The 15,131-nt window shown below is 38.4% G+C and overlaps 2 long non-coding RNA genes across 2 annotated transcripts; both read right to left on the bottom strand.

Annotated features, from left to right (window-relative positions):
• Positions 1 to 2,889: 2,889 nt before the first annotated feature.
• Positions 2,890 to 5,088, bottom strand: LOC139734085 (uncharacterized). Its single transcript, XR_011711133.1, has 3 exons — positions 4,982 to 5,088; positions 4,178 to 4,272; positions 2,890 to 3,531 (listed from the first exon to the last, which is right to left on the bottom strand). It is a non-coding gene; the product is annotated as an uncharacterized lncRNA (long non-coding RNA).
• Positions 5,089 to 5,093: 5 nt separating this feature from the next.
• On the bottom strand, positions 5,094 to 9,120 carry LOC139734086 (uncharacterized). Its single transcript, XR_011711134.1, has 3 exons — positions 8,565 to 9,120; positions 5,586 to 5,856; positions 5,094 to 5,126 (listed from the first exon to the last, which is right to left on the bottom strand). It is a non-coding gene; the product is annotated as an uncharacterized lncRNA (long non-coding RNA).
• Between the last annotated feature and the right edge of the window lie 6,011 nt (positions 9,121 to 15,131).

Below are 15,131 nucleotides of genomic sequence, written 5' to 3' on the forward strand. Positions count from 1 at the left end.
TTGCATAATGCTAGTCATGATGTTAGTTAACACTGCTGGACTAGGGAAATCAAGCTAGTAATGAGCATAAAACTACTCATCATGTTAGTAGTGATTGCTGGACTAGTTAGGCAAAGGATAGTCAAAGAGTGCTGGACTAGCACAAAGCTAGTCATGTCTGCTGAACTAAGTTACTAGCTTTGGATTTCCATGCTAGTCATGACTGCTGGACTAGCATGAGACTTGTAATGGATGCTGGACTATGCTGAGTAAGGCTAGTCATTGCTGCTTGACTAGAAAACGACTAGCTTTAAACTAGTGTAGATGGTGTCAAGTTACACTAACATAGAGCTAGTACAAACAGCTAGACTAGCTTATTGCTGGTCTGGCCCTTTTGACTAGCTTTCACCAAACCTAGTGCAGCATGCGTGACAAGCGAAAGCTAGTCAAGGTCTCGGAGATGAATCTGAAATGAAATTACATGTATGCAGATAATGTAACTGTGACGAAAATACATTAAAACAAAAGCAATAATATCAGGTTAAAAATCTCAAATTTTATTCATCCAACGAATGCAGCAAATTAATGTAGGCATCATGAATATCACAAATGAATCTTACATGATTGAAAAGAAATTGAATTGCAGCATTGAATAAACATATGAATATACAGGGTTACATAAAAACACTCAATGCACAATGGGAAGCATGAAATAAATCAAGAGTCGAGCTCTACAACTGCATATCTCCTTATATACAACATTTATATAAAATTGAACCCGTAAATGGCCATGTGTTGTGAACTTGCAACCCAAAAGGGTGGACCAAAAAAAAAAATGTTATGATTCATTGTTATATGAGCTCATTAAGCACATGAAATTGTGACACGGCAAGTGATAGAATAAAAAAAAACGATGAAGGTGCGGGGGAGGTGAGGGGGAGAGGGGAGAGAAACGGTACACATAAAGTCTATGGGAGCGATTTTTTTAATTATGTGAATAACTTTTCTATACTAGGAACTAGGCAGTTGATTTTGGTTTTTTCTTACAGCTAGGACAGGTATAATAATCCAACTCCAAATGCATTATAAATTTCTCAATGATAATTATCTCAAATCAAGTCACAAAAGCTTTAATCATATGACCAAGTCAACTTAACACTATGAGAGCAAATTTATTATAATTCATAATTTTGGTATAATATGGGCTACAAACTTGATTTGAGTCTTTCTCATCCTTCTCATTATTTCAGCTTCATAACGCATGTTTTATTGTACAGTGTATTGAGAACTATAAATTATATGTGGCTATACAACTCGAAATCTGTGTCAAGGAGTAGCCGCAAGGCAAAGTCTGAAACTAAAGCAGAAATTCATTCCCAAGGATTGTGTACTAAATGTACAGTACATGTATTTTGGAATTTAATTAGAGAAATCTGACTCTGGTTGCTTTCTTACAAATGATTATAACATAGGCATATAGTAATAACTCATTGAGATAATGTGTGTGGTTCCTATACAATTTCGTTATTACAGAGTATATTTCATAAACTTTCACACACAAACACATTACTGTCCATAAGAATAAGATGTAATGAGGCTTGCAGTGATGTAACATCCAATACAAATGTAGGTACATGTAATGTATTAATCTGATCTAAAAATACAACAAACAGAACAAATTCTCTAAAAATTTCAGATTTTGACTTTCTTTTTATATCATGCCATTTTGTACAGAAAGGATGCATTTCTGAAGGTGGTATCAAGGTATGAAATCAGACTAGTACAAGACCGATGTTAGTACACAAAACAGTCTGTCCAAAGGGGTTTTCCGAGGTATTGTCATGAACAACATTTCATGAATATTCTTTATCTTTAAGGTATCTACTTAAAACGTATCTTGACTGTAATGCTTTCGGGTCTGGAGAGCAAGATTTTTTTTTTCCTCTCTTGGGGGCCCTATCCTCTGCCCCCCCCCCCCCCCCCCCCCCCCCGAGCTCCAAGGAGGTTATCATAGGTATTGAGGCATTGTCATGAATGTATATTCTTCACCTATAAAGATATCCACATACACCATATCTTGCCTATAATGCTTTTGGATCTGGAGCACAAAAGTTTCTCCCATCTTCCCTTGCCCCCCCCCCCCCCCCCCCCCCCCCCCGACCACATGCTCAACATGAACAACCTTGGGACCCTACCCACTAAGGATGATCCCAACCAAGTTTGACTGAAATCTGGACTCCGGTTTGAAGAAGATGGACATGTGTTTTTTCCCCTTGGCCCCCACCACCGAAACTTGGGTCTTTCCATGAACAAACTATATTCTTTATAGGTAAATGTATAGATCTACAAATAACATATTAACTGCATTGTTTTGGGGTCTGGAGAAGAAGATTTTTAAAGATTACCCCCTTTTTCCCCTTGGGGCTGTCCCCCTGGGCCACATGCTCCACATGAACAACTTTTGGTCCCTACCCCCTAAGAATGATCCCCACCAAGTTTGGTTGATATCCGCCCACCAGTTCTTGAGAAGAAGATGAAAATGTAAAAGTCTATGCACGACGCATGACGAACAAAAAGCGATCGATCGCAATAGCTCACTCAAGCCTTTGGCTCAGTTGAGTTTAAAATAGACACAATGAACATTACCCACTTCACTAGCAGTTGTTAAGACCACATTTTGAAAACAGTACATGGATCGACCAGTCTCTGTCCTAAAAATAGATCAATTTTTTTTTTTTTTCACCAGAAAGCCAGTTTCTGACTAAAGGCAGTTTATTGTGTTACTGATATTTGATCATCTAATATTCAAATTAAATATCAACTAGCACTAATTGACAAAATTTGAAACAGTTAACCAAAATAAACTAACAATTATACCTCAAATGACCTTGTTTTTTGACTTTTGAGGCTTTGACCCTGTCATGTGACTTCAAAGTGTGTCATAAGGGGAAAGCTACCATAGTGCACCTATTATCCAAGTTTGGTTACGATTGAAGTTCAAAAAAGTTACTGAAACTGTAACAGATGGACACATGGAAGGAAGCATGGATGAACATACAGAATTTGGATCGTTTTGTGTCATCACAATATTTGGTGAATACTGCCAGTTGTTTGGGAAAATAAAATCTTCCCTATAATAAGGTTGTTTTCAGGGCAGCTTGAAGTTTCAAAACAAACTCTTTTCATCGACGAGCCCTGTTCTACTTTTGGTGTTGAAGTGCTGCAGTACGTCCTGGTAACAGCTTCATGTTCAACTACAGATGAGCCTGATGAGGCTGACTCTTCAACAAGAATGTAAGTTCCAACTTCAGAGGAGCATTTAATGTATCTCAAAAGAGGAAAAAGCAAGGATATGTACGTAGGCCTATACACCGATGGTAGCTGTCTCTTCTCGTTGGGCTTCTAATCTAACGTTGGAATTGTGTTCAGTCAGGGGCTTGGTGGGAGCTGCAACTACTCTCTCTCTGCCTGAGTTGATGAGTGGTGTCATAGCTCCTCAAGGTCTCCAAACGATACTCAATGAATCCCGAGATCCTTGTCATACAGGTACTCCTGAAATATAAGAATGCATTGTAGGTCAAAGCTTTTTCTCGAGTCTCAACAAATTTCAATTTGGCACAGAGTTGACTATAACTGATGAAGATCTGATAGCAGTAGAAATACATGTAGTGGCATTCTTATGGAAGAAAACGAGAATAGGTTTATAATAAATGAACGGCGCAACTGGCATGTTGGAGCTTACATTACATTACGTTACGTTGGAGTTTACGTACATCCAACCTAAGTCATGGAATCAGACCAATCTGCACACAAAATTTATTAGACATCTATGAACATGTACATCAAAGATTATCAAAAGCCCCCACATTGCCTGTATATTTGCCCAATGATTTAATTAAGACATAGATGCAATTAATTTCCCTGTAAAGGCCATTTTTTTTGGGGGGGGGAGGGGGGGGGGGGGGGGGGGGGGGGCTCATGACCATATCCTGAACAACTTTGGGTCCTTGCCCCCTAACTAAACAAGGATGATCAACTCCTAGTATGGTTGAATTCTGTCCACTATCTCTGGAGAAAAGTTGAAAATGTTCAAGTTTTTGCAAGCTAGATGAATAAGATACCATGTATGTCACTTAAGCTTTCTGCTAAAGAGGGCTAAAAAGTTGTAGATCACATAAACTTATGAGTATAAACTTACATATCCTTGTGCACCTTGTGTGGTGTCTCACAAAGTGGGGTACTGCATCGCAACTGCCTTGGCTTCAACGCGTCTTTTGCTCACTACTTGGGTATCTGAATTTAAAAAGGAAGCAAGAAGAATGTTAATCATATTCTACGAAGCAAATATATAACATCAAAAAATTGACCCTCATTTCAATCTTTTAAGGGGCTGAACTATTTTCATGTTTTTTTTTTCTTGGCATTAATTTCTATTGCTATTCAGTACCGCTGTTTCAAGTACATTTATTCATGTGCTTCTTACACCAAATATCAGTTAATACAAATGAAAATTTCATGCAGATGGGTTAAGTGTGGATGTGCACAGTTAGTAGAAAAATACAAGATGTGATTATCCATCGAACTTTATGGCAAATCAATTTCCATTTTTTTTATTCATCATTATTATAATTATATCATAAGTATTAGGACTATTATCATTTACATGTGGCCCAATGGGGCTACCAAGAAAATAAGTCAGCGCGGAGTCTTGTAGGTACACTCTGTTTACATGTTTCATACAAGTATATCAGTCTTTATTCTTAAATCTATAACCATCACTTCATTTACAACGTTATACTTACCGGTCCCTTCATTTTTCTTTTTTTTTTTTTTTTTTTGGGGGGGGGGGCACATTTTAGACTGTTATTCTCTATATTTGAGAAGACAAAAACAAAAGTGAACAGGCAAATTAGATGGTGCTATATTGCATGGAAATGTATAGTACAAGACATGACAATGGGAAACTGGTTTTCCAGACCAGTATTCAAACAATTGAACTTACGCTGTACAGTTTTCTGCTTCCATTATCAACAAGAAATATGCTACGATGATCTGGATAAGCAGGTGTCTCCTTGGAGCAGTCAGAACTCCTTCCATCAGCTATTGAAGTATATCCTCCCCCTTGGAGTGATGTGTGTGTTGAATTCCTGGGCAAATAAGTAAAATTTAAAGGTTTTACAAATCATACAAATTATGGCATGAGGATAATAGGTCCCTCCAGTTTACATTATAAACTTGAAGTGCAAAATCATTTAATATACATATTTGCCATAAGCAACGTTCAGCTCTACTTACACAACTCAAGACTGACCATAACATGGTTTTCACTTCTGTCGATACAGCAAGTACACATTTTTCTTAAATACGAGTACTAACCTCTCAAGGCTTTCATTTTCAGAGAGAAGGACAGCTCCAAAACTGCTCCATGAAGAATAATTAATACTTGAAAATCATTTCTTCAAACAAAACAAAACCAACAAAGCTTTCAGTCTCTTAATGTAGCCTCTTATGTAATTACTGAGACTCTAGAATGTAAAATAAATGTGAATCAATTTCAAACTAGTCTCCCTTCATTAGTCATCGTGGAAAACAACAGAATAGCTTACAGCAGGGTTAGTGCAATGGAAGTCCATATCTCAGAGGCTCCTTCGCTGATGTTGGCCCGGTGTTTCCAGCATTCGTCAACCCTGCATTCAATGGCTAGTCGTTGGCCACATCTGTTACATGTACTTCTTCAATCTGGTGATCTGCACCCTCGTGGTGTGACAGAGACTGTACAGCTATCAGTCTGTCTTCGTTCTCCAAATGATGACCCCTATACCGAGTTCCTTTAAATCACCATCACTCCCGAAGAACTGTCATGTTACGTCTTTTTATCTGGAGGAAAGCATGAAAACACAATGTTCAGAAATGGATTTAGAACTCATCTCCACAAGACAATATGCAGTTCCATTTTGTCCACACAAATACTAAGTGTGCATCAATAGAAAAGCTAGAAATTACTTTTTAGCTACATCGATCAGCATATTTAGAAAGACCCAAAGATGATCTCTGCCAAATTTCAATGCCTAAGGTCACCTGTAACTTTCATAAAAAACAATGTTCAAATATAGTACCCGTTGTCGTCTGCTAAAAGGGGGATGCACTTAACAGTGCATGCATCGTATTTTTTACTTAGATGATTGCCACACATGACGTGGGAGTGCAATAGCACTATGGTATTCTCCCAGCTGTGTGGATGCTCGAATGTGGTGGCAAATAAAAGTCCTTTTTACTACATAGGTCATCACAATTATATAAATCACCAAATTTCACCATTTTTTTTTTATTACCGTATCAATCGAGATCACCTTCTGGCAACACAGTGTCAGTGATTCAGCTGTCGACTCAATAGCAATGTAGAGTTTCTAGACGCTTCTAGTCTATTGCATTAACCCTATTTCAACTGGGCTATTGGAGACCAAGTTTTTACGGGGGGGGGTCAATTTGACCCCCCTTCAGATCTCGGCCGCCGATCGCGCGATCGCCGCAAAATTTTGCCTGAAAATAGAGCCGGATGTCAACTACAAGATTACACGGTCATACAATAGAAAAAATGTTGATTTTATATTTTTGAATAAATTAATTATGCAAATTTATGCATCAAATTATATTTTTACATATAACTCCAACAAAAAGACTGAAGGATTGCTAAATTTTTGTGTCAGAGTTCCTCAAGACACATCAAACAATTTTCTTTTAAAAAAATAGCGCAGTCAAAATCAGTTTCTTTTGTTTTTTTATTGTTTTGTTAATTTTTCATGTATTTTACTGTTTTTTCGATCTTTTGTTTTTCATTGTTTGTTTTTTTTCCAAAATTTGTTGCAGGCACTTTTTCAAGCTTATCTACATTAGAATGGATTAATTTCAATGGTTAAAAGTTGAAATAATCTAATTTATATCAATTAAACAAAAAAACAACAACAAACAAACCACAATTTGCATAGGATTTGCACAGAAATCATGAATTTGAGCTGTTTTCAGGTTGACATGCACGATATGCAAAACATTGCGTAACTTCAAAACGGTGTAACCGGACATCGCAAATTTGGTCTCAAAATATGCGGGAGACTTCTATGAAAAAAAAGTCATGAAATGACGCGGCAAAATCTTTGCGCGTTGCGGAATCGTGGCGTGAAATGTCGAGAAGGGGGTCAATTTGACCCCCCCCCCCTAGTTAAAATACAGCTGTAGGGTTAATTATAGCACAGCTTTATATACGTCGATCTCTAAACCGTGGTCTAAACTCGACCAGACGTCTCCCTCTACATACTTTACAGTGATCATCTCTGTGTGCATGATGCTATGCTTGTAGTCCATGTAGAGTTCATACCACTGCACTGTAGACCTAACGTTAGGTCTATAATACCGCAATGAGAACCGGACCTAGGCCCTAGGATATAGCTTATCCTGGAAAACCGTTCAATGTAGGCCCTAGATGTTTAACAGTGGTCTAGGTTCTGCTTCTACTACGTTCTAGGGCTAAATCGTGATATCGGTCCCCTCTCATTCTGCGTGTGTGTCTCCACTAATGCGCAAAGTCTATGGAGGTTGAAAGAAGTCCCCAGCTATAGCGGTGAAGGGTGAGTGGGGACCTAACCGGAGTTCTAGACTACCTAGTAATACTAGTTGGGCCTAACCCGTTAGTAATAGTAGGCCTATTTCGCGTTAATGCTGTTCTAAAAGTTGGAATAGAATAAATGAGTAGGGCCTACAATTAACGCCAACGGTTGTGAGACTTGTTTAGACTAACGCCAACGGTTAGACTTTTACAGTTAGACTTAGAGTAAGCCCTACCTCGGTAGAACCCCAACTTAAGTACATGTAGACTAGACCGTGTCTAGTTCTATTAGTTTCTCTAAGATCTAACATTACACTGTTAGTAGTTAACGTTAGGCCTACGACTAACGTTCTGGAGAATTTAGACTCAGAGTTTAGTGTGTCCCAATATTTTCTGAAACGCATAATGTTAACGTTAGAACTTTTAGAAAGTAATCTATTACAAGATAGCTCCTGATGATCGATGTATCATGAGAGGCATTTTGTCAACTTCGCTCTAGATCTATACAATTGTAGGTGCCTACAAAAGTACAAGTAGCCCCCTCACACAGTTACAATGTCAGATGTACAATGTCAATGACGGTTACATTCGTCACTCATTTTTGTTAATTTTGGAAATCATAACCTGGTCTAGACTCTATTTTGTTTGAAAAATGCGTTTCTAACGTTAAAAAGTTAAAGACTTTATAGTCCGCGAATAGGCCGAGCCCCATCCCAACATGCACAAAGACTCAAAGTATTACTGTAGTATTAGATTCCAACACCTAACAGTTGAGTTTCGGCCTCGGATTCTAGCTGTTAGGTGTTTATGGTAAGGTAACTGCGACCAGCCCCATAGCTAACTGTGTACACTAACGTTACAAGGAGCGTCCCTGGCCCGGGGTTATTCGTAAGGTAACTTAGATGGTCGTTTACGGAGAGGTAGTAGCCCATAATACGGGAAAAACTCAACAAGTTATAATTAGATCGATCTATGGTTTGCTTACCTTCAAAAATGTGAATAATATCTCCGCCCCACTCCATTTGAAGACAGAAATTTTCTCACGTCCATTACATCCAGGCTCTGATTCTCACGATTGCACAAGCACGTAAATCCTATGCATATAATACACGCACAGCACATCGTATACACATGCACACAGTACGTCCACGCACAGGCGACAGACGCGTCGCTCAGGTAAACCTTCCCGCGCCCAAACCAGGGGAAATTGCGGCTGGTGATTGGCTTAAAGTAAACACATGACAGGGGAATTCTCAATTTCTATTGGCCTAACCAAATGCATTCAAATATGTATTCACTGGAATTCACCCTAGTTCTGCCAGCTTGACTTACTAGTTCACGGTAGTTCCTTCAGTTTTACTAACATGCGCTGTTTTCGTAAGATCAACGAGTTTATGATAGTTTCTCCACTTCGACTAGCTTTACACTAGTTCCTCCACTTTGACTAATTCTTGGCGTATACACTGCAAACTAGTACAGCATACAATTTTATGCTAGTCAGACTTGATTGACTAGCTTTGGGTTAGTAAACCATGGCCTGATTTAATCAAGCAGAGCATTACTAGCTGCATTGCCGCATTTTACTATCATCATGTTCGTATAGCAATTTTTACTAACCGTGCTCGACTAGTTTAATGCTAGTCAGGCCAGGAATTGACCCATTTAGGTTGTGTGTGTATATTCCGGAAGTTTGACTATCCGAAATGGACAAGAATCCATTCGTCCGACAATGAAAACGGGTCCCTTGATTCGAAAATTTATGAGTTAATTATCTGAAGAAAAAAACATTATTCTAATGATCACCCGACGTCTTCCATAAAATGCAAATTCTGGAACTACTTTATCACAATAATTTTAAAGCACATGAGCGGCACTGGAAGTCAGGGGTTTTTAAACCACAAGTCAATTATGGAAACGTTTCTACTCACCATTTGTCAAGGCGAGATTCACGCCATTTTATAATCCACTGTCGAATGCAATCAATATTCCGAGTGGGCTTTTGGATGTAAAAAGTAATCGCCGTAGAGTTCTGCATGGAGAAGTTTAAGCTGTAGCTTCCAACCGCTGTCATATCATTTTGAGTGACAGATGGATGGAGGAAGGGAGGGAGAGAGAGAGAGAGAGAGTATTGGAGGGAATGAAGATGGAAAGAAAATATAAACAGACGTATTGATTTTTTTTTTAAAATCTTCTCAAAGGTTCATACCTTCCCCCTGTTCACACATCCTGCAGGCATTGTATGGTCGTGAAATAACCATGACATGCATGAAGCGGATGTCGATCAAATGCGTCGTAAGAGGATAATCTCTGTTCTTTGATCAATATGACCTAGGTGGTGGAATATGGTCAGTGATATTATATCATAATCTTGGCCCAGTGCAAGAATGATCTCTGGCGACGGACGGAGAGAGCAAAGGGACCAACATATTGGCATAAAGACTTCATACTTCATACTAAGGTTGTTGTGTTTTTGAAATGCATGGACTAATATTAATTAGCCCTATAACAGCCCTAAAATCTGTCACACACTGTGTTTTATACCATTTCTCCACTTAGAATGTTACATACGTTCACTACTGAGCCTAGAAATGGTATAAAACACAATGTTCAACAGAATTTTAGGGCTTTTTATCTTTCCTAATCAATATGAAGCTGTTCAGTTGAAAAATAACAAAATTTCAGTGAGCATTCATTATTTGACCTTCAGAAATATTATGTTAGTACGGACGTATAGGCCTACATAGATTTCTGCAGCGTTTACCCCAAAGATTGCTCATTTTGGCCAAAATTCTAATAGGTTATCCGTCATTAAATTTTTCTTCAAGAAAAAAAATGATATTATTGTATTGAGGGTAATGCACATTGGAAACAGAAAGTAAAGCGACATCCCTGAAATGTACCTTTTTACTGTGGAATACATTTGATGTGTGTGTGTGTGTATATATATATATATATATATATATATATATATATATGAATATACATGAATTTGCTCAAACTTTTACCGTCCTGTTCCTCTCATTTTCCTGCTTCTATTAACACAAACTAATGTTCAGGGTGGATTTCCCCTTTCAGTGGCATTCCTTGGTTTGGATCCTTACCAGTGGTCACATTATTTGGACAAGTTGTTTAACCCACGATGGGAATCCTTACCAGTGGTCACATTATTTGGACAAGTTGTTTAACCCACGATGGAAATCCTTACCAGTGGTCACATTATTTGGGCAAGTTGTTTAACCCACGATGGAAATCCTTACCAGTGGTCACATTATTTGGGCAAGGTGTCTAACCCACGATGGGAATCCTTACCAGTGGTCACATTATTTGGGCAAGTTGTTTAACCCACGATGGGAATCCTTACCAGTGGTCACATTATTTGGGCAAGTTGTTTAACCCACGATGGGAATCCTTACCAGTGGTCACATTATTTGGGCAAGTTGTTTAACCCACGATGGGAATCCTTACCAGTGGTCACATTATTTGGGCAAGTTGTTTAACCCACGATATTTCTGTACGCTATATGTAAATCAATGCAATTATTCTTGTCATCATCATGATGACGATTTCTCATCATAATCATCATCACAATTATTATAAATAACATCACCATCATTATCAACATCTCTAGTCAAAGTAGGAAGAAAACTTACGCACTACAGCCTGCTGTATGTAAAAGCTGGTGTTTCTACCACTCGGTCCTTGTTCATTCCGACAGGTAATTTTTCCCTCATAATCGGCAGAACGCGAGAGTCCTGAAGCACAGAGAGAGGGAGGGAGAGGGAGATACGGAAAGAAAGAAGCAATATGTAAAGTTCACTTGATTAACGATTTCCCTGATCAGTATGATTGGATTTCACTTCACTCCAATGGAATTCCTTTGAAATGTCTCATCATTCTACGAGTTCCACACCTCTTCTCACCCACACTCCCGACCTAATCTACAACCCTCCCCTCCTCCACCCTTCCCCCACATCTTGCCACAAATGCATCAGCCTCTGGATGCAGCTACTGTACCTGTGATGCGAATTTCAGTTTGATTGGTCTCCCAAGTCCGAGAGTCGAGATACACGATGTAGGTTAGGTCGTCACTCTGGGCTTGTTCCTTGCTTAATTTCTGGTGGTAAAGCAGAAGCCAACCAGGAGCCGAACAAAAAAGAAAGAAAAAAGAATGAAAGAATGAGAGGAAAAATGAGAAGAATATGTTACACGGGCCTTAGACTGACATTTCTGCTTCATTGACGTATTACATGCATAACAGTGTGAAATAGTGAAAGTGAGAGTTCAACAATATTGTCCACAGATAAGCGCCTTAAAGGAAACGATTTAAAGTGTTTCCTTTAAGTCATAACCACAACCACAATGAGACAGTGCCAACTCTTCGTATATTAATATTGGATATATAGGAATAAATTTGAGCTCTTCAGGTCCCTAGTATGGTATCTCCTGCTCCTGTGCAATCAACTGATCTCAAAGTGTCTGAGATAATTCTTTGAGCCTCGTACCCGAAGTCAACAAAATGTTCTCTCGTTGTTTCCTGATTTGTACATCAGTACAAGCTTTTGCCAATAGTATTACAAGATTGAGAGAAAAACATACCTACGGCAGTCAACAAGCGAAGAGTTATACTCCTTTTGACTGGCTTTGAGTTGATCTGCTTTACAAGTCGATGCCACACTGGCAAAACTTCAAAAACTTAAGCTTTGAGAATTTAAACTCCGCGAAATTAAACTTCGCGATGTGACAGGGTGTATCGATAAGGAAGCTATGACGGGCGCAAGAGGTCGTGAATAATACAACCATGCAAATGTGCATATAAATGATGTAAGGTTTTTACCCAATCAGAACGCAAGAAATCGTACAATTGTGGAACCGTGCAACTGTTGTTGAGATTGTTAACTCAGTTTACCTACACATGGCGCGGTTGCATCATTCCTTGGCATGCTCGGTGAAAACTTGAGAAATTTTGATATCCGATTATTGTTGTCTAATCTAAGTCTGTCATTTTTATGAAGCTTCTACGATATTCTCGTCTGATTCTTACTCTGTTTGTCGAAGTCTGCATTATGATTCACATCCATTCGATTCAAATGAAATTTTATTTCCAATGAAACATGCTTGTTATCGATACAGAATGATGCACTCACCCCAGGGTAAAATCATGCAAACTGCAATGTAAGTGTCATGAATATCTGACACAACGTGATAAGGTTAGGGCATTATATATGTAAAGTGTCATCACCATTGAGTTCTCACAAAACAGTAAAATTAGATGCCACCGAATAATATACGAAAAAAAAAGTGAGGTGAGGACATTGTCCACCACAATGTTCACATCAGTAATACACATCAGGTTTTCCGTCTATACTTGATCGTAGATCTTCAAAATCTTAACACAACAAAACGTGAATTACGTGGTGAATTCATAATTGATTTATACAACTTCGGACTTACATTCCATCGCATTATGACGTCACGAAGACACGGACAGCCCCCGACAGGAATGCTACGGTGACTTATGTTTTTAACTTCACCCTGTGGTACTAGGTGAGATGAAGAAGGGAAAGTTATAAAGTATGTCCCCCAAAAAATTACAATAGGATTTCAGCATTGATAACTTTTAAAATGATTAAACAATGTGAATGCTATTTTAGGGTATGAAACTGTAACTTCTTACCTACATATTGCAGAAAACTCCATTCGACTTGTTTAAGTGGTCACAGAGAAATATGGATCGTTGTAAAGCATGACATGGGTCCGTTCTTCCAAGTTCATCAAATCAGTTCAGTAAATATCTTTATCGATATGCTCTTCAGTGTAAACTGTAAACGTTATGGTTACTCAAAAAGATTTAAACCTACTTTGAACGTCGACACTTTGTTCATAAAGTCAAGGAAAGATGCCTTTACATCATCTGTTTAAATGTTTCAATTGTTAGATTGTAGCAAGTATTTAGGTGCTACGATTATCCTACTGATACCTCCTTTCCGCCACCCTTTGCCAGACCCGTGTTATTTTCTTTTATCCGAACTAAAGTATTGTTTGATAGAAATCATTTTTTACTTGTTGATGAAATTATATAAATTTGCGATGCAATATTTCTAGTCTAAAAGGGGAGTACTATAAAAATAGTATGAAATTCAATTCAATTAGTGGGGGACAATGGGAAAAGCAATCTATAACAAGATATTAATTATCATGCTGAAATGTCACTTTGTAATAGACAAATTATTTTCTGAAATACATTTAAAAGAAAACTATGCTAACATGCATATGAATACTCTGAGAATCTGTGCTTGATAATCACAACATCCAACCACACATGATGCTCGTAATGAGGTTTGTCTGTTCGTTTGCTCTATTTTCTTCTTCTAGTTTTGTGACACATCTCATGCAATCTACCTACCATTTCCAAGAGTGCGGAGTTTGACGTATTCAGACCAAGGCCCAAATGCATCAATATCATTGTAAATTGACCGTGTTCTCAAGCGTATTCTGTACACGGTGAAAGACTTCAAACCACGTAGATTATAGTGTTGCTTCGTCTACAAAACAAATCAAGAAGATCATCGAGATGTAACGTGCCAGTGCAAACATTCAACAGTTTCTGATGTCATGGTCCTATGTAGATTGAGCATCAATTCGCTCGACAAACTATATTGAGGTAACATTGTCTTTTTTTTTATTGCCCTTGGCACTTAATATAGATGAAGCAGAATTCCGAAAAATGAGAGGAAATCTCATGTTTTCGAAGAAGTAATTTAAGACTTATTGAACATTTTTTTTTCTTTGCTGCCTCAGGTTTTGGGGTGCTGTTCGTTATTCCGAAGGTTCGCTATTCCGAAGGTACGTTATTCCGAAGGGTCGTTAATCCGAAACACACAAATTCCCTATACCTAGAGGTTCGTTAATCCGAAAATGAAATAGGGTTCGTTAATCCGAACATTTGTGGCGTTATTCCGAAGGTTCGTTATTCCGAGGATCCGTTAATCCGAAAATGAAATTCGGAACAATGAACCTTCGGAATAACGAATCTTTGGACTAAAGAGCCTTCGGAATAAAAAACCTTCGGAATAACGAGCTGTAACCCAGTTTTTTATGTCTTCTGGAGGCAAAAAAAAAGAAGCAGAAAGAACAATAACAGAGAGGGTCCGTGTATCTTCGGGTAGAGGCTCATTATGGGCCTTTTGATGTTTTCTGGAGGCAAAAACGGAAAGAACAATAACGGAGGGGGTTCTTGTATCTTTAGGTAGAGGTTCATTATGGGTCTATGATCTATTATAGCAATTATTGCCATTTCAAACAACTCTCCACTGCTCACCTCGTATTCTATTTTATCTTCAGAGTCATAGGCCGTGCATTCTATCTCATATTGTAGAATTGGCGTCGAGCAGTTGCCAGGGTTGGGATTGTCAGGCGGGGCAGTCCACTTAAGGCTGGCATCTTGTCGACTGATGGAAGTTACTGTTATCGATCTTGGCGGCTTGATCTTAACTGTTGGTGAGTATAATCATGTTCATAATTTGTCACATTTCAAGCAAATAATACACCTAGC

This window comes from Diadema antillarum, unplaced genomic scaffold, assembly GCF_040938485.1.
Source record: "Diadema antillarum isolate AM-2024a unplaced genomic scaffold, OU_Dant_1.0 seq00000508_RagTag, whole genome shotgun sequence".
Lineage (NCBI taxonomy): Eukaryota > Metazoa > Echinodermata > Echinoidea > Diadematoida > Diadematidae > Diadema > Diadema antillarum.